We start from the raw sequence: 27,841 nt of genomic DNA, 5'->3' as shown, positions 1-27,841 counted from the left end.
CCAGGCAAGAATACTGGAGTGGGCTACCATTTCCTTCTCCAGGGGATCTTCCCAACCCAGGGATCGAACCTAGGTCTCCCACATTGGAGGCAGACGCTTTAACCTCTGAGACACCAGGGAAGCCCTTAGAGATCCTAGAGGCCCTTCTATTCTAATAAGTCCCCACCCATGGAATTAGGAGCGAGGATGTTTTCAGGGCTGATAATTACTGGCGCAGGAAGAAGGGTGAAGAAGGAGGCAGGCGGTTGATATTCAAAATACTCAACCTACCAATGGCTTTTGGCCTTGGTGCTGAGTTTCCTCATCTGCACAATGGGAATGAAGGTAACAGCATCCTTTCCTGGGCTTGCTATGAGACTTTAATGACAAAAACGAGTGAGAAGTGCAAGATCAGTGCCTGGAACATCACAAATGATCAATGATTGGTATTATTATTACCATCACTTCAGGGCCAGTGGCTTATGTCCCAAGAGTCATTCCTGGACCATGCCAAGAGTGAAAAGACCACCTACAACCCAGACTAGTCATTCTCAAACTTCAGTGGTCACAAGAATCGCTTGCAGGCAGAGTCAGGTTTGTGGGTGTATGTACTGCGTCACATAGGACTGCTTGCTTAGAAGACTCTAGCTGTGGTTCAGTGCTGTGCTGTCACCATCTCGACATTCTTAATAATTTCTGAATAAGAGCCCTGTGTTTTCATTTCACAGTGGGCCCCATGAATTACATAGCCCAGTCTCGTCTGAAGAACTTATTAAAACACATAACTGGGCTCACTTCAAGGAAGGCAGGTCCCTCATCTGTATTTATCACAAGGTCCCAGGTTGAGCTGTTCCTACTGGTCTGTGGACCATGTTTTGAGAGCCACGACTGAGACAGTGGCTGCAAGCCCCTGATTGTACATTAGAATTGCCAGCAAAGTATCTGGGCTTCACTTTTACCTAGTTGAATGGAATTATTATGAGTGTATTCCTAGTTTCCAGTACTGAAAACCACTCAGAGCAGAGAACTCTGAAATTTCCTCGGGAAAAGAAACCCTTGTAGGCAGGAGTTACCCACACAAACACCCAGGCCTCACCCTAAAACCAATGTTGTGTGGAATCTCCAGAGAGGAGTCAAAAGAGGTTTATGTTCGGAAACACTTGAGATCTTGTTAGGCAGCAGATTCTAGACAATTCCAGGTAAACTAGTTGACCTGGGACAGGCCCAAGGATTTACATTTCTTCCCTGCTCCCTGGGAATGCCAATGCTGCTGATCTAAATACCACACTTGGAGTATCCCAGGTCTAAGCTAAGAAACAAGAAGGGGATGGTGGGGCTTAAAATTTGCGGACGCAATCTCCAGTCGTCCAGGCCAATAAGAAGATGCAAAAAAGGCAATGTGTCCCAGCTTCAGCTGGTACATAAAATCTTTATTGCATATGATAAATCATATGTTAGAGACCATTCTCAAAGTGGGGTCAGAAAGCCCCCTAAGGATGCTCTGCTTAGTCTGCAGATGAGGACCACACAGTTAGGGCTTAAGAAATCCTTAGAGGAGTTCTTCAGTTTAACCCATCAGAACCTGGGCCAGCTCTCTCTAAGCCTTCATCCTCTCAGTGGTGAGGTTGGCAACATGCCTATTAATCTATTTTATGGCTACTCTGGACATCAGGACACCAAAGACCTTTTGAGGGCAAAATTTCATACCAACTAGTGTTCCTGTTATTTCTGTAGAGCGACAGGTTCTTATAGAGTATCTGCTCAACTTTTCAACATCTTCCAGGAGAAAGAGATCACAGTGTGGCACACTTCCTGTCCTGCAAGTCCTTTACCCTCAATCAATCTCCATATCTTTATTGAGCTCCTTAGGAACTTATCAGCTGCTGGAACTGAAAATATAGCCAGGAAAGAGGCAGTGAGGATGAACTGTGAGTGGGCAGTATGGAGGCTGGGTTCTTAAGAAAACTCTCCAGGATGTAGAGACCGAGGAGGGTTTCCCATGAGTGGGTGGAGAGGACAGCATCCAGGTAAAGGGTATGAGCACATGAACAGGTATACTGCATGTAAGGGGCAGCAAAGATGCAGGTTGCTAGGATGTAGTATTGGACCAGATCATCTTAGGTTCTCTTGGAGCTAAAAGGCCCCTAACCCAGCTTACTCCTATTGGGAAACTAAGACTCCGAATGAGGAAATGTGTTGATTGAGCATCTTTCAGCTCCAGGTAACAGACAGAACAGTCCCAAGGAAGGTTGACACATAGCCTAAGCGGGGGATGATTCTTTGGCAACTAAAATGACAAGCGCCCAGCCCACCTGTAAGCAGAACAGTTACCAACAAACCTCCCTCACCAGAGCGCTGTCATAAATTAATCTTTAATTTCCACCGCTGGGTCTGTGGTGCAGCTAATCACAACCACTAATTGCTACGACAAGCTTCTCCCTTCTCTTTTTTATGTTTCCATATTAGCCTGTTTAGTATGCTTTGTGTGTGTTTATTTTATAGCCGGAAATACTTTTAATAGCCGAGTAAATTGAAAACGGACTTTACTACCATCTGACTTTACCGGAATTTTACAACCATTCAATTAATGGTATCAGTAATCTTCCTTCATAATTAGGCAGTTAGTAGCTTTGTCAGGCACTGCTGTTCATGAAATTAGTACTCAGCATCCACCTAATCGTATTTTGGGGGGCTCCAAAAGGAAAACTCGCAAGCATGGGGGCTGCCAGGGTGGAATGCCACAATGAGCCGGCTGTAAATATCGCCTGCAAATATATGGTTTATTATGGTGATAACGGGCATTTGTAGCTTACATAAATCTGAGCATTCCTGCTGACAGAGGAGAAATGGTTTTCCTTGGTTGCTAGGAAATAGAGTTTGTTCCTGGGTTTCACACGCTTCACTGCCTTCTCCAGGCAGCTGATGGATTCTCTACATGAGGGAATGGCAGCCGTTAGCCACCCCAGTGCAAAGGTGGGGAGCATCAAATCCAGTTCCCCAGGCGCACACACCAAAATGAGTCTACTTCATGCAAGATGATGCTGGGTAGCTAGAGCTATGTTTAAAAGGCAAGCGGAGGCTGAAGCTAGACCACTCGGCAAGAATGATCTGAAGCCTGATTTTTCTTTTTTTTCTTTTTTTTTGAAGCCTGATTTTTAATGTCTGAAAACAATCACAATTTCATATGCCCAAGAATTTCTGCCAACTGTCACATTTGAAAGGAGACAGATTGTTTAAGTGCATGAGAAACTGGCAACTGGGAACGAATCACGTATCACCCAAGTGGCCCTATTTCCATATCTACAGCAATTAAATTCCCAGATAGATTGCAATATTTAATAAAAAATTAAGCTCCTTTAAAAAAAAATAGTGTTCTCTGGTAGAAACAATTCAACAATGCAAATAATTTCTTGTGATTGAAAAATTTCATAATACAGGCACGTTTGAATAAAACTTCAGCAAATTACCCAATTAGATTCATGACACTCTCCTGAATGTCCAGACAGTGGATTGCAAATACTGACAAACACTGTAATTTCACTTTTAAAATCTGCGTAACTGCCAGGTTTCCCAAACTTCTGAATTCTGACGATACTTGAAATGCGACTGAGTCATAGTTTCTTGAGGTATCAAGAGGCCCTCACTAGGGATTGGAAGAAACAGGGTCCTGTGGGAACAGGGAAAGGCACAAAGATCTATTTGAGCTAAAGCTGAGAGATTTAAACAGATTTAACGAGGACTGTCATTTTGTAGAATGAGAATGAGCCCTGAATTATGACACTGCCATTGTTGACTACCAGCTGTGTGACCCTAGGCAATGCGCTTAACCTCTCTGGGTCTGCTTCCTCCCTCATAAAATGGGAACAATAATATTTCTTCATAAAATTATTGTGAAGATTAAAGGATTTAATGTAATGTAAAGCATTTGCTGCAGGGTAGTCTGCAATAAATCATAGCATTTTGTCCTCCTCTTCTCACCCTTGAAAATATCCTAGGCAGACTCCACCCTTTCCCCAATCAGTTCAACAGATGGCAAATCCTGCAGAAGAACCCAAACTAAGGCCCTATTCTCAAGGCATTTTCAATCTACTGGACTTTTCACCTCCCAAAAAATGTCACTGGGGGAGGAGAGTTCTCTCAAATCTGCCTGAGCCTATCACATGGACCTCCTTAGACACTTTCTCTGAAAGGCATACATGCAATGTGACTAAACATAAAAGCATAAAAGGTTCATGATTTAAGTTGTAAGCAGTTTGCTGGCATTCATCTACTTCTCACAAAGTAAGAATTATACTGGTGGACACAACTGTTTGTATCACTAGAAGACGGTTCCTTAACAGTTCAGGGAAAAAAAGGACTCTCCAGTCCCTAGGACAACAAAATATCCTGCTCCTTTGTAAGTAACCAAGGAAGGACAGGGAGGTGCCAATGGGAAGGGTGCAGCAGCCTGGGAGCTATCCTGGAGGGGTGGGTGGGAGCCAGAGTGTAAAGGACTTGTAACTCACTTGAAGGGGGTTCCACTTTACCCTGGGTGGAATAGAAAAGTGTTCAGGATAGTGAGGTGTGTGATTCACACTGTTAGGAGATGTGAGAACATGACAGAGTTCACTGTCACGTCAACTTAGTGCCCGAGCACTCAGTTGGGCACAGAGTTCAGACCGAAGACTGTGGGCGGGAAGGAGATGTGCCAGAGTCTCTTTATAAGGTGCCTGCTGTGTGGGGTGGAGGTGGCAGCTGAAGGCATCGCAACAAGGGCTGATGGCTTAGGACTGGGAGCAGCCAGCCTGGAAAACCCTGATGGGTACTCAGCTGTGTCAAGCTGCACTGAGGAATGAGGCTGTATACGTGTAATTTATGTACCTGCTTGAACTCTGAGCTTACAAATAAATTTAGCTCCTGGCCAACAGCCGGAGCACGTGTGCTGGGCTGGAGGGCTGCCATGGAGGACAACCAGAATGGAAATTGAGAACAGATGACGTCCTGTGTGATCGCTTGTTGGAGAAAAGCCACCACCCACCACCACCATCACCATCACTCTTTTTTACTCCAGATCCAGTTCACCCGACCCTGGGGAGCTGAGAGCAGGCAGAGCTTGGTTTCCAAAACTCTCAAGTTACTTTGTCTTTTTCCAAGGTCACATCGACAAACCGTGTGAACTTGGGCAAATTAATCTCTCTGAAGCCTTCGTTTCCTCACTGTAAAATGGAAATGATAAAACTATCTACCTTATAAGGATTAAATAACTTAATATATATGTAAAACACTTAGAATAGAGCCTGTCACTTAGAAAGCACTTGTTCACAGTTAGCTATTATTATGATTACTGTCACAGTGACCTAATACAGGCAGACCTTGGAGACACTGCAGACTTGGTTCCAGACCACCCCAACAAAGCAACTGTTGTAATATAGCAAAGCACAGGAATTTTTTGCTTTCCTCATGCAGGTAAAAGTTATGTTTATACTATACAGTAGTCTACTCAATGTGCAATAGAATTATGTCTAAAAATGCACATATATTAATTTAAAAGACTTTATTGCTAAAAAAAAAAAGGCCATCATTTGAGCCTTCATAGAGCCATAATCTTTTTGCAATAGTCACATCAAAGATCACTGACCACAGATCACTATAGCAAATAGAATAATCATGAAAAAGTGTGAACTATTGCAAGAATTACCAATACTTGACACACAGACACAAAGTGAACAGATGCACCAGGGAAAAAAATGGTGCCGATACACTTGCTTGATGAAGGGTTGCCACAAACCATGATTCATTAAAATAAAAAATAAAAAGAAGAGTATCTGTGAAGGTCCATAAAGCAAACTGCAATAAAATGAGGTCTGCTATATAGCCTTTGGACATGTTCAACTACGATCATCCGGGGCGAGGGATAAATTAGCTTAGGATTAACATATACACAGTAATTTATATAAAATAATCAATAAGGTCCCACCACATAGCATAAGGAACTCTTCTAAATATTTGTAATAACCTCTAAGGGAAAAGAATCAAAAAAAGAACACACACACACACACATACATATATATATATGTATGTGTGTGTGTGTGTATATATATATCTCACTGAATCACTGTTGCACACCTGAGACAAGTATGATATTGTAAATCAAACTATACTTCAATAAAAATGAACAAAACCTCATCATTCAATGTTCACTTTCTGTGGGTTAGTTAAGAGGACTATGAAGGGTAAATAACACCCAAACTCTATACTCCAACAAGCTCCTCAATATTTACATTTTAACTGACACTTTAACTAATTCAACCCCCTAAAACGGCAGAGATATTTGAGAATTTCCTTGGTAAAGCCACGGAGTGTTGTCTGTCAGGAAACTTTCAGACAGGCAATTGTTCCTGTCTTGCCCCCTGAATGTCAGGAATTTCACTTATCCTCCCAACAACCCAAGGAAGTAGGGAAAATTACTGCTGCTCCTCTTTTATAGACTGAAAACAAGAATGTTGTTCTTAGTTATACAACTAACAGTTATACAATTGATCAGGACAGTGGTAGGATTTGAACCACTTATCTCATTCCAGAACTCAGTCTCTAAACCACCATGTGTTATATGGTCTCTTAGGGTGCAAGGTGTCGAGACAAGAAGAAACTGGTATAAAATGCAGCAAGGTTAATTAAAGAAGGGATTTTTGAGAGCAGGGACTAAGACAAATAGCTGAGGGTCAGCCAGGGGAAATGGTGACACTTGCCATAAGTTTAATATATTCTGTCTGGAGGCAAGAAGTCAATTAAATAATTTCTCAACATGCAATACTGACTGAACACCCATTGGACACATGCCATCCTGCTTCCCCAGGGCCTGGAGCTCAGATGATACTTAACAACCAACCTTGGATTAGTCCTGGAAACCCTACAGCACAAAGAAACTGTCTCACCAAACACCAAGGAATGAAATCTTCTCTTCTCCAACTCCCTGGGCTCTGACCACTGGACAAGCTCTTACCTGCCAATGATGAGCCTAGTAGTGAAGCGAGATGATTAAAAGCTTAGACACTAGAGATGCCAGTTGATTGTACTTGAAAGCAGTACCATCTTGCCCCAAGGAGTGTTTGGAAATACGTGGGGGTGGTTCTGGTTGCCCCAGGGACTGAGAGGCCCCACTGATATTTAATGGGCAGGGACTAGGGGTGCTAGATACCCTGGAACGCATGTGACAGTCTCGCCCAGAGAATTATCCTATTCCAAATAACGTTAGCAACTCTGTTAAGACACTATCACAGACATTTCTAGGTCTCAAACCTTCTGCAGCCACTATCCATGGCCATGTGGCTGTGTTTAGCAGATAGAGCCAAGCTCTGGCTGTACAGGTGGAGACAAAAAGAAAGAGTGACATTAACTTTCCCTCTGTCTTCCTCTGCTCAAGCTGTCATAACAAAATACTATAGACTGGGAGATCTGCACAAGCAATTATTTTCTCACACATCGAGAAGCTATAAAGTCCAAGATCAAGGTTCTGACTGGTTGGGTTCCTGGTGAAGTCTCTCCTCCTATGTCATGTATATATATGAAAGTTGCTCAGTCGTGTCTGACTCTTTGTGACCCCATGGACTATGCATATACAGTCCCTGGAATTCTCCAGGCCAGAATACCTGTGAGTAGCCTTTCCCTTCTCCAGGGGATCTTCTCAACCCAGGGAGTGAACCCAGGTCTCCTGCATTGCAGGCAGATTCTTTACCAGCTGCACCACAAAGGAAGCCCAAGAATACTGGAGTGGGTAGCCTATCCCTTCTCCAGATGATCTTCCCAACGCACTAATTGAACTGGAGTCTCCTGTATTGTAGGTGGAATCTTTACCAACTGAGCTATCAGGGAAGCCCTCTCATGGATGGCTGTCATCTATCTGTGTGCTTACATGACCTTTTCTTTGTGCACATGCTGAGGGAGGGCAAGCAAGCTGTGTGTCTTCTTATAAGGACACTAATCCTATTGCAAGACTCCTACTCTCATTCCCAGGTTGCGCTAGTGGTAAAGAACCTGCCTGCCAATTCAGAAGACATAAGAGATGCGGGTTCAATCCCTGGGTCAGGAAGATCCCTTGAAGGACAGCATGGCAATCCACTCCAGTATTCTTGCCTAGTCTCATGGACAGAACAGCCTGGGAGGTAATGGTCCATATAGTCACAAAGAGTCAAACACGACCTAAGCGCCTTAGCACCCACTCTCATGACCTCTTCTAAATCTAATTATTGCCCAAAGGTTGAATCTCCAAATATCATTATAATGAGGGTTAGAACTTCCACATATAAAAGGAGACAGGAGCAAAATTCAGTCTTGCCATCATAGAGAGGTACTTCCTACTCAAGTGTGAGAGATCCATAGACATATTTTTAAAGTATATATTGTATTAGTCTAAGTTCTCTGAGGAACAGATGCCAAGATGGCATTAAAATATGCTGGGTCTTATTACGAAAAACAGGCAAGGAGGTGGGAAAGGCTGGGAGAGCCATCAGACCATAATGTCAGACTGACCCCAAGTGAAGAACAGAGGGATGAAGGGTAGAAAAAAGCAACCCAGAATGTGTGCTGACCAAGGACATTTCGCAGGACTTCACGTCACAGTCACCATAGGAGTCTGTATCTCTCAGGAATGGGTCTGTCCCAATGTCTTCCCTGGGTCACGGGCTGGAAGCAGACTAGGAGACGTGTGGCTTTGGTACAAATGCAAGGATAGAGTTCAGAACTCAGGAATCACTGGCTAGTTACCATCCCTAATTCCAGGGCATGCTCATGGCCACCACATATACTAAGAAAGAATTCCCACATAGTCAAAGAATTAAGATGCGCTGCCACACTTTTCTGAGGCTCAGACTCAGAAAACCTGTCTGAAGCTCAAATAAGAGCACATCGATGAAAGCCAGGTTTCCAAAAAAAAAAAAAAAGGCACAACAAGAGCCAGCAGGATTCAGGTACCAGGGGCATTTGTGGCATTACTGTTCCTGTAACAGAGGATTCTACCCTGGGAGGGAAAGGGGGCAGTGATAAATGTTTTGTTTGGATGTGATGGCTTCCCGTTCCCTGCAAGTGACAAAGCATGTCACATTCTAGGCGTGGCAAGAATCCCAGCCCGCTATATTTTTGTTGTATTTTAACTAGCACTTCTTAGACTAGTGTACATTTGAAAGTAAATCTGATCAGTTTAATCCCAGCATGATTAAAAGTGATTAAAGGCTCATCTTCTGGAAATCATTTCAGAAATCCCTGCAGCCTTTTTGTGCATTTCCTTAGAAAGAGAGTTGACATCATTTGCTAAAGATAAGTAGAGGGTGTTAAAGAAAGGACAGGAATGAACCCATCTATGAAACAGAAACACGGACAAAAAGAGGACAGACTGGTAGCTGTCAGTGAGGAGGGGGTTGGGCGTGGGATGGAGTGGGAGGCTGGGCTTAGCAGATGTGGGCTTTTACGTATGCAATGGCTAAGTAGCAAGGTCCTACTGTATGGCACAGAGAATTATGTTCAATATCCTATGCTAGGCCATCATGGAAAAAATACATAATATTAAAAAATAATATACATATATGGAGGTGGTTTAATCACTAAGTTGTGTCCGACTCTTGTGACCCCATGGACTGTAGCCTGCCAGGCTCCTCTGTCCATGGGATTCTCCAAGCAAGAATATTGGAATGAATTGCCATTTTCTTCTTCAGGGGATCTTCCCAACCCAAGAATCAAACCCAGCTCTCCTGCATTGCAGGCAGATTCTTTACCAACTGAGCTACAAGGGAAGTCCACAAATATATATATAATATCAATACAATATAATATATTATATAATCATATATAGTAATATATATGATTATATAATATATATAATAGAATCACTTTGCCATATAGCAGTTAATTAACACAACATTGTCAATCACCTATACTTTTATTAAAATTTTTTTTAATTAAAAAAGGATGCTTTGGAATTGACCCCCTATTAGGAAGTTGGGGTTGCCTGCTAAAAAAGCATGTTTCATCCTCAAACCTGCCAAGGCATTGACATACCTGCTAGAGTCTAGACCAGGAGCTGGCAAACGACATCCCCTGACCAAATCCAAATGCTGCCAATTTTATAGGTAAAGTTTTATTGGAATGCCACCACACCCACTTGTTAATTCTTGTCTGTGGCTGTTTTCACTCAACAACAGCAGAGGAGGGCAACTGGCAATGAGGCTGTGTGATAAACACAAAGCCTCAAATGTTTCCTATCTGGCTCTTTAAAAAGTCTAGATTATTTCCAAAAGGCAACTGGAGTGGGAGAAGAGACCATAGGAGAGGCTGGCAGGGGGAAAAGTTTACATTTGAAAGATTACATAGCCTCCACTGCAATCCAGTGAGGCTGGCAGGAAATATGAAGAAACAGGTATAGAGACCTTGATGACTTGCTCACGGTCACAGAGTCAGTAAATCGCAGAACTGGGATTTGAACTCAGGCCTTTCTGACTCCAAAGGCCAAGTTTTTCAACATTTTCTCACTTGTAGAAGCCACATGTCATCAAGGGGCTATCTCAACCTAATTTCACACCCAATCAAAGAAAAATACTCTTTAACATGGAAGTTTTCTAAAGACTATGTGTGCTGTGAATGAAGGCACCTTGAGCCCCAAGAAAAGCCGTGCGCTTGCTGTATAAACAAGGCTCTCAGACAAGTCCATCAGTGCTGCGATGATTATATCCAAACCATGTTTGTCTTGTGGGAAATGGTGGAACCACAACTAGCCAAGTCTGGGTTCCCTGTAACGGGGCCATTTGTAAAAAAAACAAAAAAAGGCACTGCGAAGCAAATGTTAAGTTTGCCTTAAAGGTCCCCATCTTTTCGTTGGACAATTCCCACTAACGACTTCACATTCCTGGGCCTCAGTTGCTTCATCTTTAAAATGGGGATAATTAAATTCCATTGGGTTGTTCTGTTCTTCAGATCAAACAAGATCAAGATCATCAACATACACCCTTGCTTAGTGCCTGGGCACAGTAAGTATCCAATAAATACTACCTCCTTCAGTTCTGAGCATCCCCAGACAATGCCTGCCTAATAAACTTGCTTTTTATTGAAAAGTTCCCCAATTTAATGTTTTATCCTCTGAAGTCAAACTTACTGGTCTTATGCTCCATTCCCTCAAAGCTTGGATCTGTTTTAAATAAATTATTTCCAGAGGGTGTGGGGAGGGAGATGAATGTAGTTATTGTTTCTGAACACATTTAATAATATATATGTGGCTTCAAGTTCCACCAGTTCTTCTGGATTCCAAACTGTGCCAAAGATTATTCATCCTCCTCCCTCTCAACACTCCCGTTCCAGCTGCCTAGTGATACCACCACTGGCCCAGACTTTAATCTGGAGGTGGCCCTTAGCTTTGCCTCCTCACTGGAGCACCGCGTCAACTCACTCCCCAAGGCCTGCCTCTGCTTCACCTGTGATCTCTACCCCAGTCCCCATAACCAGGACTCTCCTAGTCCATTTTCTAATTAGTCTGCTGTCTCCGATGTCCTCCTCTCTTCAAATCAGCTAACCCAGAGCTGTCAGAACCCACTCTGACCAGGTCAGTGCCAACAAAATGCTTCCCGTGACCCTCCAGCATCAAAGGTCACACACCTGGACTTGGCACCCAGAGTCATCCAACTTCCCTGACCAGTCTTGACTTTATTACCTTTACTGTGGTCAAGAGCAGCATTTGAATATTTGACCATCAGCCAGAGACACTGACAGGCATTGACCCTTTCATTTCTGGTTCAAGGGAAGTTCTGGTGGAGAACCCCTAGGGGAGCAACAGTTCTCTCTCGACTCGTATGGTGTATTTCAACACTTGATGATTATCTGACCTCCCTATAGCCAAACGGTTTTTCCTATTCTCCTGACATGCCCTTTACATTCCTCTCTGTTCCTTCTCTATTGACCATCTTAACTGCTACTTTTCCCACACAGTGTCATATAGCAGTCAGTTTTCTCTGTTACTCTGAATTCCCACAGCATTTTCCTAATGTACCTCTGACAGGACACAGCACATTCTCATCACATTACAGGTACTAGCACACGTGTGTCATATCCCCCGCTAATAATAACTTAAGTTTGCAGACTGACAACCTGAGGACTCTACTCAGCTTGTGGAAACTTGCTAAACCTGAAAGTCGTTTGCTTGTTTTAGTGAGAGATTTCAGACTTCAAAACTGTCTTTCTGGTTTCTCTTAGAGCATGGGCAGGCCTGGTCATATGGGGCTTGTCTGCTGTAGCAGCTATGATTGGCTGGATCCTGCCCCTGCAAGGGGAGGGTAATTCTCCATTTCCCCACAATGGCTGCCTGGCCTGTTTCACTCCTGTTCATTTCCTGCCTGGTCCCTGCCAGCATGTGAGTTTGCAGTCCTGCCCTGGCTGTAACAACTTTAAGAGCAGAAAGAACCCCTTTTCATTTTCATACAATGTAATGGTTAAAAGCATGGACTTAGGACCCAGTCCACTTACGATCCTGCTTAATGCTGATACTCACTAGCTCTGTGACTTTGGGCAAGTTACTTAACCTCCCTGGGATTCAGTTTCCTTTTCTGTAAAATGTGAGTAATAATACTGTAGTACCTGCTTTATGGGATTCTTATGATGATTTAATGAGTTAATGTGGAATACTTAAGACAATGCTTGGTATGTAGGAAGCAATCCAGCAACAGCTTTATATAAGTATATGAGTATTAGTTGCAGTAGAGGGGATGAGACATTCCTCACAGAACCATGCACTTAGAACTAGAACTTAGTATATATACAAGCATACTTGGATAATGAATGAAGAAATCAAGTAACATTCACAGTTTCGCTGAAACTCTGGGCTAGCCCAGATGAAGGCCTGATATAACAATGCTCATCAATGTGGGTAGCTTGGATGAAATATTTGAGAAGCTACTGGAAATTAAAGGGATCCTTCAGTTTTGGCTTGTGAAAAGACATCTAGGCATGTATAAAGAAAAAAAGTCATTTGTTTCAATGTTGAATATTATACACTAATAATCCAAGTAGCAAATAATGTATCAATAAAATTGTCCAAATTCCAACCAGTGTCTCTGTACAGTTTCTATCCAGGGTTTCTTGGGGACAACAGCGCAGAAGGAAAGGCAATGGCTTGGAGTTTTAGCATGGAAGTGTGTCTGCAGAGAAGCTCATTGTTTCTAATCAGATTGTGTGTTCACTTGGAATAGCTGGAGGAGGGTTTAGTTGATGGAAATATGGAAGAATTAAAATTTCCTCCCTCCAGTGAAACCCTTCCAGGTATAATTTTCAGTCTACATCAATGGTCATATACTTGTCCAACGCACTAAATAGTAATGAAAATAATACCTACATTCAAATACAGGGAAAGCAGACATCCAGCTTCTAGAAACATCCAGCTCTCTGCAATGTCTCTCAAAGGAAGATGTAATGGAGCATACAAGGGTGTTCTTGGCCCTATCCCTGAACCCACAGTTAGGGATTCTGATTAAAAAGTGATTTGTATCCCAATAGTGGATTCTTTATGGATGAGGTTTGGCTAAGCTCAAACCAGAGGAGGGGTACTCAATAAAGAAACTTTATCGTCCTTACAAAACTTCAACAGCTGGAAGAGATTTTATACCCTTTCTCATTAAGGTAGTTGCATTTGTTTCCCTCCTCCTGGACTTCCTTCAGGGAGAATGACGTCAGTGGATCATCATCCCCAGGTCAAAAGTCCTTCCTTCCAACAACCAGACCCCAGCAGCCCATCTAGAACAGATCAGCCAAAAACTGGGGGCACAGCCTACAACTCAACCCTGACCTAGAGGAAAGGTGAGCTCTGATGATTTTGAAAGCCAAAGTCTAGCATGATCTGAAATTCATGTGATAACAAATTATCAGCCCTGAATTTGGAAGATCTCCAAGGAAACTTCTCTCCAGAGCATCAAAGGAAGCCAAGAGAGATTACAACATCTGGGACTGCAGCTGAGCATTTGAAGGTGATGATTGTTTAGGCAAGTGATTTACTGCTGACCTGCGGAGAAAACAAAGTAGAGCAGGGGTCGGGTGGATTGACAGGGCAGGGAGAGCAGCCAGTGAAGGCTGAGCATGTGAATCATAACTGGCCCAGGGCCAGGTCCAAGTACCTGACAGTGAAGTAAAAGAAAATGGGCAGAGAGAGCAGGAAGCCTGGGTTCCGGGTTCAGCTCTGCCACCTATTTTCTACCTGACCTCCACAGATGCTTCTCTGGACCTTGCTTTCTTCCTCTCTAGTACAGGAAGGCAGAGCTTAGGTCAGCATGTAAGTATCAAAAGTCTTCAGGGACGAGGCTGGGAATGTTGATGTGAGGAGGAGCTTAGGTGAGGCAATAAGGAAGACAGGGAACGGTGGTGACTGTGGTTAATCAGAGTGCACACACTCCTGCTTAAGGTTTCCAGTGCCTTGTTGTTAGAACACTGTTCTAGCTGACACACCTCTGACCCAGGGTGACCTTCCAACTATTATCTTTGCACTGGATGATGACCACATTCTACTCTAATTCTCTGGGCATCTGAGACTGTAAAATGGGTCCAGTGTATACACATATCGTACGCTTGGCTCAAATACAAAGAAAATAGAATCTGGGGCTATTTGAATTAAGAACTTAGGCTTTGCAGTAAACTAGAGTTGAGTCACTGGTTCAGTCACTAACAAGTTGTCCATGCTCCCTTGCTTACACTTCTGAAACTCAGCATCGTTGAAAACCACAAGATTATCTATAGGTTTCTGGAAAATTTGTTTGGTGGCAAACTAAGCCAAACTATTTAGAGATATTATTTATAGCAGGGGTCAGAATTTTTTTTCTGTAAAAGGCCAGATAGTAAGCATTTTAGGTTCTGCAAATCCCAACTTACTCCTCTGCCCTTGTATCATGAAAGCTCACAACAAGTGGGCATGACTGTGTTCCAATAAAATCTGATTTACAAAAACAGATGGATGTGACCCATCAACTGCAGTTTACTAACCACTGATGTGTACAGTTTAGCATGAATCTTCATACATTTTGCCACAGAAATATTAATGATTGTGGGTGGTCTCCTGAACACCTGTAGCATTATGGTAGACAGAATATTAGCCTCCAAAGATGTGTGTCTCCTAATCTCTGAATCTTGCAAATGTTACCTGACATGGATAAATGGACTCTGCAGATCTGATTAAGTTAGCGAGCTTGAGCTGCGGGAGGTGACCCCTGCATTAATGAGGTGAGGTCAGTATAATCCCATGGGTCCTAAAAGGAGGGAGGCAGAAAACTTGGAGATACCAAGATACCAGAGACATGATGATGGTAAGCAGAGGTCAAAGAAAGAGAAACTTGGAGATGCTACACTACTGGCTTGAAGATGGAGGAAGGACATGAACCACAGCATTCTGGTGGCCCTGAGCACTGAACAAGGCAAAGAAACAGATTCTCCTCTAGGGCCTCTAGAAGGAACACAGCCCTGCAGCACTGGGATATAGGCCTTTGACCTACAGAACTGCACCATAAAAGTGTGTTGTTTCAAGCCATTGAGTTGGTGGTTATTTGTTACAGTCACAGTAGAAGCTTAGTACAGAGACACAGTGTAATATATGGTATGGATATTCAATTTTTTTCTAACATAGAAAATGTATGAACATAAAGCTTTTATCCTAAGAGTTTTAGACTGTGGCTTGTGAATATGTAGTTGTAGGAGCTACACAATCCCAGGTGAAATCTCAGGCTCCCTGGGCACCGGGTGGGTATAACATTGCATTCTCCCTCAAGGTTATCACAAAGGACACAGGGAATCTCCTCCTAGAGGCCCCTTCAAGGAAGGCCTTGATACCCAAACAATAAGAAGAGCTGTCAACAGTCGGCTGAAAAGCCCTTGGCCCCAAAGGGATTGTCTCAGGCACAAAGGTCCTTGAGGACAGGAACACATTTATGTCTATGCAAGGTGGGGGTGCTAAAGACTTGGCCATTTCCACAAAGTTAAGAATCAGATTTTTCAACTGTCAGCAAACATTTCACTCTAAACCTTTGAGATTAGGCAATCAATGTGGATATTTCAAAATTGTTTGCTTAAGACATACCTAGTCTTCCAATATATGGGTGGAGTTTAGGATTATAGTAAATTTTTTTAATGAAGTTTTAAAAAATTAATTTATATAAATTAATTATATAAATTCAAAATAGGACTATCTTAGATTATTATAAATAAACCAATATTTATTCAAATGGAGGAGTTTTAAGAAACAAGGAAATCCAATTAAATCTTAAAAGCACCAGGATACACACAAAAGGAGGGGAAATTTTCTCAAGTAGGTAAGCCACACCCACAAACTGTCAGCTAACCTTCATCTCACACGCTAGTAAAGTAATGCTCAAAATTCTCCAAGTCAGGCTTCAACAGTACATGAACTGTGAACTTCCAGATGTTCAAGCTGGATTTAGAAAAGGCAGAGGAACCAGAGATCAAATTGCCAACATCCATTGGATCATCAAAAAAGCAAGAGAGTTCCAGAAAAACATCTATTTCTGCTTCATTGACTATGCCAAAGCCTTTGACTGTGTGAATCACAATAAACTGTGGAAAATTCTGAAAGAGATGGGAATACCAGACCACCTGACCTGCCTCCTGAGAAATCTGTATGCAGGTCAAGAAGCAACAGTTAGAACTGGACATGAAACAACAGACTGGTTCCAAATCAGGAAAGGAGTATGTCAAGGCTGTATATTGTTACCCTGCTTATTTAACTTATTATGCAGAGTACATCATGAGAAATGCTGGGCTGGATGAAGTACAAGCTGGAATCAAGATTGCCAGGAGAAATATCAGTAAATTCAGATATGCAGATGACACCATCCTTATGGTAGAAAGTGAAGAAGAACTAAAGAGCCTCTTGATGAAAGTGAAAGAGGAGAGTGAAGAAGTTGGCTTAAAGCTCAACATTCAGAAAACTAAGATCATGACATCCGATCCCATCACTTTATGGCAAATAAATGGCAAAACAGTGGAAACAGTGGCAAACTTTATTTTGGGGGGCTCCAAAATCACTGCAGATGATGAAAGCAGCCATGAAGTTAAAAGATGCTTACTCCTTGGAAGAAAAGTTATGACCAAACTAGACAGTATATTAAAAAGCAGAGACATTACTTTGCCAACAAAGATCTGTCTAGTCAAGACTATGGTTTTTCTAGTAGCCATGTATGGATGTGAGAGTTGGACTATAAAGAAAGCTGAGTGCCAAAGAATTGATCTTTTGAACTGTGGTGTTGGAGAAGACTCTTGAGAGTCCCTTGAACTGCAAGGAGATCCACCCAGTCCATCCTAAAGGAAATCAGTCCCGAATAGTCATTGGAAGGGCTGATGCTGAAGCTGAAACTCCAATACTTTGGCCACCTGACGCAAAGAGCTGACTCATTTGAAAAGACCCTGATGCTGGGAAAGATTGAAGGTGGGAGGAGAAGGGGACAACAGAGGATGAGATGGTTGGATGGCATCACCGATTCAATGGACATGAGTTTGAGTAATCTCCAGGAGTTGGTGATGGCCAGGGAGGCCTTGTGTGCTGCAGTTCATGGGGTTGCAAAGAGTCAGACATGACTGAGTGACTGAACTGAACTGAACTGAACCTTCAAAAGCAAAACTGGCTGTCAACAGCCCAGCCGAGATGTAATTGTGTGTCCAAGGTCTAGCCTCCATACTTCCACCTCATGTAGCTTAAGCTAGGAGAGAATATATCGACACTCTAGCCATTACAATGGAACGGGCATCCAGGGTCTCAGTAGGAAGTTGGCAGTAGGAACTGAGCCAGGATTTAGAAACTTTTGGTAATACATGAGCAAAGAGAGGGAGAGGTTGCTTCAACCAAGCAAGTCTTCTAAAACAAGCTGGCAAGATGGAAAAAGGGGACCCCTTTGTCAAATCAATGACAGCTTAACACAGAAAAGCTTTAGGTAACAGAGACTTTCCAGAAGAAGACAATTCCATGGCCATGCAATCCACATATTCACTGGTACCCCAGGCCCTGCAGCATAGCCTGGGAATGTCTTGTCCAGAGCCGCTCTGTACCACTGCCACCTTGCTCTGTGCCCAACAGTCCTGCCCTGTCCCAATCTCCTCCCCACTTGTGCTCTAATTCCATGGTGGGTCAATCAGGGGGGACCACCAACAAGAGGATCCTAAGGTTAGGGAAGGGGTGAAGGCCAAGAGGGTTATTTCCTCACCTTCCTCTCTGATGGTCATCATGGGCAGGCAGCATTTCTCATTACAGTTTTGTTAGGTGGCCTCTCTATACATCAGGGTACAGAGGATGCCACTCCCTATACCACTCTCTCAATATCAGGGTCCCAGTGAGCTTCTCTCTCCTCACCCCTTCCCTGCCACCCTCAGTAACTACATTCTCCCTTTTGGTGTCCCCATGCCCTCCTTATACTTTGTAATCAGTCCCTTTATTAACCTCCCTCCAAGTTACCCAATTTTATCTAGAATTTGCTTTCTGCTATGATTCCCCACTGATACAAATAATAAGAACCATATTAAACACTAACTAAAAGCTCTGCAAGCACTGTGCTATGTAATCCTCCTAAGAATTCCATGAAGTGAGAGTTGTTAATCCACTTTACAGATGATGAATCTGAGACCTAGGGAACTGAAGATGATGTGACTGGAAAATAGGAAGCCAGGAATTGAACCAAGGCCATCTGAATAAAAACTCTGATTTTAACCACTATGCTATACTGCTGTGATGATGGTTAAGCTCAACCATGTCCATGACATCCAGCAGGAAAATAAAGTATCTTAAGAGACTGTTCCTCCCCACTGATACAAATAGCTCAGTAGCTGGTCTACAGTTGATGAAAATGATTAGCATTATTGCTGATGATTCTCAGGTTCAAGCACAGCCTTTCTTCATCCCTTTCCAATCAGCTAGTAAAAGTTGTGAATCAGTGATGTTGATGGGTGCTGGAGTAGGAGTGGGAGCAAAAGAAAGCAAGAGAGAGAATGAAAAAGATCTAGACAGGCAGGTCATACTTAAATATCAAGTCATTCCTCGCAAGTCTTTGGTCTTTAATAAGAGGGCGGCAGATGTACAATTCGAGTGTTGACCTTTGAAACGAGAGCAAGCCTTTATAGACAGGATCTCAGCTCTCATCCAACAGAGGGAGAGGCTTCTGTGCTCCAGAAAATGAAATTTTTGTCTGCCAAATTAGACCAGCCAGTGACCGTTTATCTTTAAACCAGTGGTTCTATAAACTGTAGTTCCCACTTAATTCTGTCACAGATCTTTGTAGCCTCACATTTCTTTTTCAAAGCCTTCTTGAATATCTTGCACATAAAGATGACCTTTAGACTCCATTTAGCAAGTTCTTAAATCTATCCCATCCCGCTGGGATTTGGGTTGGAAAAGTGTGAACTTTACTATTAATTTCAGTGAGATCCATCGTCTCAGTTAAGCTTTCTTTGTTAAGGGCAGCAGAACTCAGTTCTGCCAACGTAAGCGAAGAGAAACTTAATAAAAGGATGTCAAGGGCTCATGGGCTTGACAGAAGCCTTGCATGATGTATAGGGACTAGGCTTGGGATGAACAGGAACCAAAGGAGATTCAGAATGCCAAGGAAGCAGTGGGGAGAGCTACAGTCTGGATCCTGGAATAGTCTGGCCCCAAAGTCTCTGAGTCCAGGAGAGATTTCTAAGCTGTGACACTGCTTGAGATTCAGAGTGTTCAGAAAAGTACCTGGGAAGGTCAGCTGAGCTTTATCCTCTTTCTTCCCCCTCTCCCTACCCCTTTCCACCAACTAGAGTAGAGTGAAGGAGAATCTGACTCCCAGTGGAAAATGTTCACTGGGAACTGCCCTCTATAGAAGCTGCTACGAATGCCCACCTCTACTCTTTTGGCCTAAAGGAGAAGTTACCTACAGGTTCACCTATATACAGAACTACTTTTCTCCCTGGCTACTGGAACCCCATCAACCATGACAGGACAGGATATCAAGAATGCAGCTTCCTCACCCATCAGAAAGAAATTCTGAAGTGTATTCTTTCTCAGAAGGTCAACGTGACTGAGTCCAGGTACCCACAGTGATAAGCTCAGCTTTAATGCCATGAAGCATGGCTGCCTCTTTTCCATGCCTCATGTCTGAATTCTCTCAGTGCATCCTGGAATCTTCTCCCAATTAAACCATGTGCACTCAAGTTCAGCTTTAAGGGAACCCAAACTAAGAGATTTTAACCAGGGTTTCTACATAAGGGGAGAAACAAATCCCTAACAGAAACTTGAATTGCAGTGAGGTAAAAGAAATTGATGATGGGCAACCATAAAAGACAAATTCACCACAACCGTTAACAATGATAGCCAAAAAATAAAATGTTTTTAAGGTTATTAGAATAAAAAGGGGAAAATTTCAGAAGAGGTTCCCTGTTAGAGGATTTTATTTTGCTGCTTTATTTCAGCAGTGATGTGTTGAGTAAGATTTTCAAGCTGTATCATCGTGTCTTTTAGAAGTATATCTGTAATAGTTACCTACTGCTGTGTAAAATATTACCCAAACCTTAGTGGCTTCAAACAATAAGCATTTACTATCTCCTGGTTTTTAGGAGTCAGCAGCTTAGCTGAGTGGTTCTGGCTTGGGTTCTCTCATGAGGTTGCCATCAGGATGTCAACAGGGGCATCTGTCATTTGAAGCCTTGACTGGGGGTTCCAAGATGACTCACTCACATGTCTGTTGGCAGGAGGCTTCAGTTCCTCACCCCATGGACTTCCCCATAGGATTGCTTGAGTGCTCCTATAGCTGTATGTCCAAATGAATGATCAAAGTGGAATCTGCAATGTCTTTTATGGCCCAGGTTCAGAAGTTACATTAGTCACATCCATAGAATCCCACTGGTTATACAATTAGCTCTATGAAAGTAGAAGAGGTCTATATAAAGAGGTGATTATTAGGAGGTGGAAAAGACTGTGGGTCACTTTCAAGGCTGGTTACACAGGACCATTTTCTTCTAAAGCAATGATTTTCAAAGTTTTTTTGAAACTGCCTGATGGATAAACAATTCTACAGAGGAGCAGAGTCAAGGGATTCCCATCCCTTACCCAGTTGGTCCACAACTGGATGCCTTCACAGTTTACTGTGAAGCCAAATTGCTTTGTGAAAATAAGGACCTCAGTACAGTTCATTTCCCTTGTGATTATGATTCTGGCCTGGAGTCTGAGGATAACCAGATCTCCAGGGTTGGAACCAAAACAGGACTTGTACTGGATAGACTTATGTTTGGATAGATGATCTCTCCTCTGCCAATTCTTCCCCTCCTCCTCCATGAGGATCAGATCCTAAACTCCAGCATGAAGTAAACAAAAGAGAAAAAAATTCCTTTGTAAGCCCACCAGAATCTAGTAAAAACAGAGCCATATGCTGCAGAACCCAATCCGGAAATTCCAGCTTAACATAAAAAATATAAAATACCATCCTCAATATGCCAAGCTTTTATAAAGAAGATGAGTGACTGCCAACCCAAATAAGAGGAAAGGCCAAATGAGTTAAAGCGCCAAGCACATTTCAGAACTACCCCTCCCTTCACCAAATCATAAATCCCGTGTAAGTAAGGTCTGTGGATAAGGGCTTGGGAGACTATCCTAACTATGAACCTCTCATTCACCCAGAGACTAGGGTTCAAAGTGTATGTATGTCATAGAGCAGGGGTCTCCAACCCCCAGGCCAAGGACCAGTACCAGTTTGCACTCTTAGGAACCAGGCCCCACAGCAGGAGGTAGGCAGTAAGTGAGCAAAACTTCATCTGCCTCTCCCCATTGCTCCCCATCACTCACATTACTGCCTGAACCATCCCTCCACACCCCAGTCCATGGAAAATTTGTGTTCCACAAAACCAGTCCCTGGTGCCAAAAAGGTTGGGGACAGCTGTCATAGAGTATAATGACCCAGAGCTCAAAGGAAAAATAACATCGTTAACTAAGAATTAGCCCCTAAAATTAGATTCTACCCAGAGCATTTCTCTTCATGAGAAATGGAAATTACAGAGATATGGGGAAAAACATAAATTCATACAGTAGCAATATAGTGCATTGTTTGAAATACTGGGTCATTTCACTGCAAACTTGTGACACAACTACACTGCTTCAAAAAACAGAATGCCAGCCACGAACAGCACAACAAAACTCTTTCACAGAAATGTTCATTATGGATACTTCATTAAAGGATACTTCCCAGAACTGTACATATAAACCTTGATGTTGCATTATCCATAAGTTTGTCATGTAAACCATACCTGGTGTCAAGAAGAGACTGGGAAACTTATTCTTTATTCTAGTCATGTGCCCAATACAAATAAGAGCTGTTATTACTAAAATTAAGAAGAGAATAGAGCATGTTGGCGATTTCCGATCAGGAACTTGATTTTCCCTTTATAGAGAGAGCCTGGTTAAGACGTCTTAGTTCATGTTCCCCTAAAGCAGACTTTGAGACAGTCTCTGTTCTTCCCCTTTCATGTCACCTCAGCTAGCACATGCCTTTTATATGCCTGCCCTGTGAAGACATGCTCATGAAGGTCAGCTGGCCACAGTAAGGAGTTTAGTTTGATGATACAACAGGAAGCCAGCATAGAATTGTAAGCATGAGAATAGTATAATAAAATATATGATTTTGGCAGGTCACCTTGGTCACTCTGTAGAACAGCACACAGTAAGGCAAGCATAGAGCAGGGAGCCCATATGGGAGAAAACTGCAACACATGAAGGGGTCCTAAGGGCATCTAGACAAGGTGGTAGCAATAAAGATGCTGAGATGTGATTGAACCCAAGTCACAACGTGGGGCTAGAGCCAACAGTACTACCTGAAATGGGTGTGATAAAATGAGGAGTGCTCAAGGGCCCAGAACTGAGAATGCAGATGCCACTGAGAGGGACTGGATGGGGGAGGAGCAAACCAGGGGAGAGGAAAATCCAAAGGCCTTTTCTGGATGAGCCAGCAGTACCCAGCAGTACCCAGCAGGTAGGCAGTTGATACATGAGTCTGCTGTGCAAGAGTCCGGGGCGGGGGGGGGGGGGAGGGCGGCGGGGGTGTGGCTAGAAATATATTCTTAGGATTCCTGAGTACATGACAGCATTTAAAACCATAGAACTGGATGAGATCACCCATGGAAGGTGTAAATCAAAGAAGAAGAAGAAAGAGAAAAGAAAGGTGAGGTGGGGGTGAGGGGGCTGCAGACAAAGCTTTCAGGTGCTCCAACATTTACTGACATAAAAACAAGGACATGGCTCCTTGGAAAACTCAGTGTCCTCATCTGCAAAATGGGAATATGTCTGGAAAAGTGCATGGGCCACCACGCAGCACTTTATAAATGGAAAAAGACAGTCCTTACTTCTGCATCAAAAGGTAAATAATTTGAAACAACCAATTACCTTTATCCAGTCATAAAATTAAGTTATAAAATTAAGTTTTGGTTCGGTTGTGTTTAACATAAATCTGTTTAGCCCTATCTTTGTTTTTTATATCACATTTAGGCATAGCCCATGAAACATAATATAAACATAAAAATTGTTATTAAAAGTGTTCATAAAACTTCCTTCATACTTCTCCTTTTACATAACAAGTGACATCCCTACACACTACAAGGGAAAAGAATTTGTGAGATAAACACCTTAAAGAAGAGCAATGTATTTTTTACATTGAATGCAAACTATAACATTAAAAAAAATATTTTCCTGCATATCACGATGAAAAAAATAAAAAGGAAAATGGCTAGCATTTCTTGAGCATTTATCACATATAAGGCACTGTGATGACTACTGCACACATCATCTCATTTGACTTTTTTCAATTCTAATACAAGGTGGGCTTTAGTGAATGCACGTCACAGTGGGAGAAACTGAGGCCCAGAGAGCTTGGGTAATTTGTCGAGTTGGACAGTGGGAGAGCTGGTTTGTAAACCTGGATTAAGTTGGCTCTGAAGCCCACACACTTAACCTTTCATTCTACTATTTCATAATTGTGCTCTAGGTTGCTTCAACACTGTGCTGGTTTCCTATAGCTGCTGTAACAAATCACCACGAACTTAGAGACTTAACACTAATTTATTATCTTACAGTTTTATAGGTCAGAGGGCTTCCCTTGTGGCTCAGATGGTAAAGAATCCGCCTGCAATGTGGGAGGCCTGGGTTTGATCCCTGGGCTGGGAAGATCCCCTGGAGAAGGAAAACGCTACCCACTCCAGTATTCTGGCCTGGAGAATTCCATGGGCTATATAGTGCATGGGGTCGCAGAGTCGGACTCAACTCAGTGACTTTCACTTTATAGGTTCAGAGGTCAAAAAATGGGTCTTATGGGCTAAAACTAAAGTGTCAACAGGGCTGCATTCTTTCTGAAGGCTGTAGGAGAGAATCCATCCCCTGCCTTTTCCTGCTTCTAGAATCTGTCTGCATTCCTTGGCGCATGGTTCTGTCCAGTCATTAAATCACTCTGGCCTCTGCTTCCATCATCACATCTCTTTCCCTGACTCTGACACTCCTGCCTCACTCTTACAGTGATGCTTATGATTACACTGTGCCCACTAGGATAATCCAGAATTATCTCTCCATCTCAAGAAGAAAGAGAAGAGAAGTCGCTCAGTTGTGTCCGACTCTTGCCACACCATGGACTATAGCTGACCAGGCCCCTCCATCCATGGGATTTTCCAAACAAGAATACTGGAGTGAGTTGCCATTTCCTTCTCCAGGGAATCTTCCCGATCCATCTCAAGATCCTTAGTTTAATCACACCTGCAAAGTTCCTTCATCATCTGTGTGTGCTCAGTTGGTCAGTCATGTCTGACTCTTTGTGACTGCTTGGACTGTAGCCCACAATACTCCTCTGCCGATGGAATCTCCCAGACAAGAATACTGGGGTGGGCTGCAATTTCCAAGAGATCTTCCCAACCCAAGGACTGAACCTTTGTCCCCTGTGTCTCCTGCATTGGCAGGCAGGTTCTTGAACACTGCACTCATCATGTAGGGGTAACACATCTATGGGTTCCAGAGATCAACGTGGACATGTTTAGAGGTCCTTATTCTGTTGATCCCACCATCTAACTACACTTTCATGGTTGCATCCTGCCATTTTTAGAGGAAATTGTGATGAAGCATTTTGAGATCTTTGCCTAGTGGCAGGTTCCCTTTCCGGGCCTTTGCTTACTTGGATCTGCTATTATTTAGACATAGCAAACCTGGTCCCTGTGCAAAATGGGGTCCTCTGCCTCTCCATGAACTGGTCCCTCCCATTCATTTCCCTTCCTCAGGGTGGGCACTGAAACACGAGAGAAATGTGGGAGAATGGGCACCCCTTCATTGTACAATCTGGAGACTGAACTGGTCTCATATTTAAACAACTCCCTTATTCCATTCCTTCTTCCTGAGGAGGGCAAGGGAAGGAAGAAAGCAGAGGAGCCTGATTTTGTCATGGCATCCAAGGCCCTTTGTGGTATGACTAATTTTTTAACCACCACCTCCTTTGTCCCTCATAAAATGACCCTGCCAGCTCCTCACAGGCCCTGCCCTTTCACACCTCACTGCCACTGCACACACACCCATCCCTTAAATGCCCCCCGGATTCTTGGCTGGATGAGAACTGACTTATCTTTGAAGATAGCCCATGTATCACATCCTTCAGGAAACCTAAATTGATTCGTCTCATCAGGATTAATGCGACTGCCCTCTGGGTTCCCTAAAAGTGTGTTTATAACCTTTTATAGGCACGGATCCTTCAGCTGCAAATGTCTAAGCTCAGCTTAATTTAGGGAGATTTGGGGAACTTACTGACTCATGTATCTGACATTTAGGAGTGGGATGAGCTTCAAGCATGGCTGGATCCAGGGTCTTAGACTAACACTGTCAATTTCATTAGTTTCCTCTATCCTTCTTTCTACATCTCCCCATGTCTTAGTTCTGTCCTTTTCTGCACTGCCTCTTCTATGTACCTTGGACAATGACTGCCATCTATACATAATCCCAGTGGGAAACAGAACCTTGTCTCTCAATACACACATGTCACTCCCAGGAAGGCATCACTGTCCCTGCTGCTCCCCTGCCCACCACTGGGGAGGATGGAGTTCTCTGTCCTCCACCAGACACCCTGGGTCAGGCACCTGACCCAGCACTGAGGAGGCAGGGCATTTCAGGTCCGCTTCAGGAGGACCCACAGCATGGGGGAGGAGACCCCCAAAGAACCAAGCTCAACAGCCCAACCTGACACTTGCCACAGCCCTCCACAGCCTGGGGTGGTGCTCCCTCTTGCTGTTTTTCCTTTATCTGTTAGCTATTACTAATTACTAATTATTACTAATTACCTCTTTGATTCTATCACTTGAGCACATACTTTCACTCACTGAACAGATATTGACCAAATGCCCACCATGTGCCCAATGCTGTGCTGGGTGTGTTATCAGGCTCCTTTCCTCACAACTGCCCTGCAGGCTGAGAGCTCTTATCACCCCAGCTCCACAGCTGGAGGAAGTGAGACTCAGAGACTCCATGTGACACAAGGCTGGGGTAAATTAAAGGGAGAATTTGAACCAAAGACTATCTGACAACAGAGACCAGAGTCTCCCTGCTCCCCTGGGTAAGCGTGGTGAAAGCTGAGGTTGACTGAGTTACTCACCTTTGTACCTCCTTCAGCACTTAGCCCGTGGCCAGGCACCCAGCAGGGTACAGTAAATGTTAGAAAATAAGGGGCTGTCACTCCCCAGGGAGACAGGATGCTTCCTTCCTGAGATGTTCAGAGAGGAGTTGGAGGTAACTTGGTGAAACTCCCGCCCCCAAGACCAACTTACAGAGTGACAAGCGACGGGGAAAGAAGAGGGTGTAAAGGCTATGTCTCGATTTCACTGAGACTGTCTCACTTATTTGAAGGAGCATAATGGTAAGGATTGGGGCAGACTCCACTCATTCACAGGTTGAAATCCTAGCCCCAGGTACCTCAGAATGTGGCCGTATCTGCAGAGGCAGTCCAGTTAAACTGAGGTCATGTGGGTGGGGCTAATCCATGTGACCAGTGTTCTTACAGAAAGTGAAAATGTGGACGCAGAGATGTCTTTAGAGGGAAGAAGATGTAAAGCGGCATAGGGAGGGACTTCCCTAGTGGTCCACTGGTTAAGATTCCACTTTCCGATGCAGGAGGCGCCGGTTGGATCTCTGGTCAGGAACTAAGATTCTACATGCCACGGGTGTGACAGAAAGAAAAAAAAGAAACACAGGGAGAAGATGGCAATCTGTAAGTCAAGGAGAGGCCTGGGGCAGATTATTCCTCAAAGCCAACCCTGTAGATACCTTGATCTTGAACTTCCAGCCTCCAGGCAATAAATTTCTATCATTTAAGGCACCCATCCTGTGGTACTTTGCTATGGCAAAGTGACCTAGGAAACTATATACATAGACTGATGACATGTGTGCCTAAACACACACATACACTTTTTTCATTTAAAAGAAAAAGCCCCTAGTGAAACAATGAAACAATAATGGACACTTAACAAATAAATCAAATTTCATTTATCGTCATCACACTCTCCCCCCGCATCATTAGAATAAATGGGCCCCGTTTAAAGGAAGTAAAAAATAAAACAAAAACTTTCTAGTCTCCTAGCTTCTACATAAAAGGTTCACTCAGGGGAAACCACCATATGAAATCCAATTTTATCTGGGTTTTACTTGGAAACAGCCTCCCCGGAATGAAGCAGTAGAGCACGAAAGAAAGAAAGATCGTCTGGAACCTATTTGCATGCAGCTGCCCAGGAGGGAGCCCAGGCAGGAGGCCAGGATTTGCAGAGGCAGAGAAAGTCCACAAAGGCCACCAACCACTCCAGTTTGCTCAGGGTAAGGGTTTTCCTGGAAGTGGCACTTTCGGTG

The sequence above is a fragment of the Muntiacus reevesi genome, chromosome 4 (assembly GCF_963930625.1).
Source record: "Muntiacus reevesi chromosome 4, mMunRee1.1, whole genome shotgun sequence".
Classification (NCBI taxonomy): domain Eukaryota; kingdom Metazoa; phylum Chordata; class Mammalia; order Artiodactyla; family Cervidae; genus Muntiacus; species Muntiacus reevesi.
The sequence above is the reverse complement of the archived record's forward strand: the minus strand, read 5'-3'. Positions refer to the sequence as shown.